Genomic DNA, 1138 nt, shown 5'->3' with positions numbered 1-1138 from the left:
TGTGGAAATTTGTCTCGCATAAAGATCATGTTTTGCTTTGTTAAATTTGCAGCGAAGTTAAAGTCAGTCAATGAAGTGAAGTACAAGAGCGAGGAAGTACAATTTTAAGCTTAGTTAAATATGCATGTATGTACATACCGATTTTTAAGAAAATTTAAATACCTAAATAAATACATATGTATGTATAAAAGCTGATTTATAAAAATTTTAATTAATTTTAATCTTTTAAGACATTTTCTGATTTCAGTTTAATATAAATAAGTATGTACTTATCTAGGCATTCTACATTAGTTTCTCTCTAAGGTATTCTTTGTTCGCTTCTCTGGATTCTATTTATCCATGCGTTATCCCTTCGTTTGAAGGTAATGCTGCGGGTAAGGGCTTACCTCCAATGACATGGCCATGTTAAAATAAGGCCTTCTTGAAGCGAAAGGGTAAGCGATTCCCATCGCCTAGCTCGTTCCCACTTTCGTTTCTGTGGTAATCGTGTTTTTTGCTGGGTAATCTCAATCCCAGTTAAAATTACGCAATGCAAAAAGCAAGAATTGTTTTTGAATTGATTCAATCCTTTCTGAATGAACTTGGTAGCGGGGATTCCAAACAATTGATCCGTATTCTAGTATAGGTCTAACTAAACTGGTAAAAAGAGCTTTTGTAACATAAGGATCTTTGAACTCTTTTCACCATCGCCTTACAAATGCAAAAACGCCTTTGGCTTTATTGATTGTAACATTAATATGATGGTTGAAATTCAGTTTGGAATCCATTGTGATACCAAGATCGACAAAATTGGATACTTGCTCCAGATTATAATTTGATATTGAATAAACAGCTGGTTGAACAGCCCTCCGAGAGAAACACATAACTTTACATTTTTGAAGGTTTAGTGGCATATAGTTTGTATTACACCAACTAACCACGTTGTTCAGATCCGCTTGTAACAAAGACCTTTCTTCGATAGAGGACAATGTTTTAAAATGTTTCACATCATCGGCATACATTAAAATTTTTGAATGTTTTATTATAGAAGAAATATCATTAATGAATATCAGGAACAGAATCGGACCAAGGTGGCTTCCCTGAGGAACTCCTGAAGAAACTTTAATGATGTTGGAAGAACAATTATTAACAATAACTC

This window comes from Rhagoletis pomonella, unplaced genomic scaffold (assembly GCF_013731165.1).
Source record: "Rhagoletis pomonella isolate Grant_MI unplaced genomic scaffold, Rhpom_1.0 Rhpom_scaffold_00006, whole genome shotgun sequence".
Lineage (NCBI taxonomy): Eukaryota > Metazoa > Arthropoda > Insecta > Diptera > Tephritidae > Rhagoletis > Rhagoletis pomonella.
The sequence above is the reverse complement of the archived record's forward strand: the minus strand, read 5'-3'. Positions refer to the sequence as shown.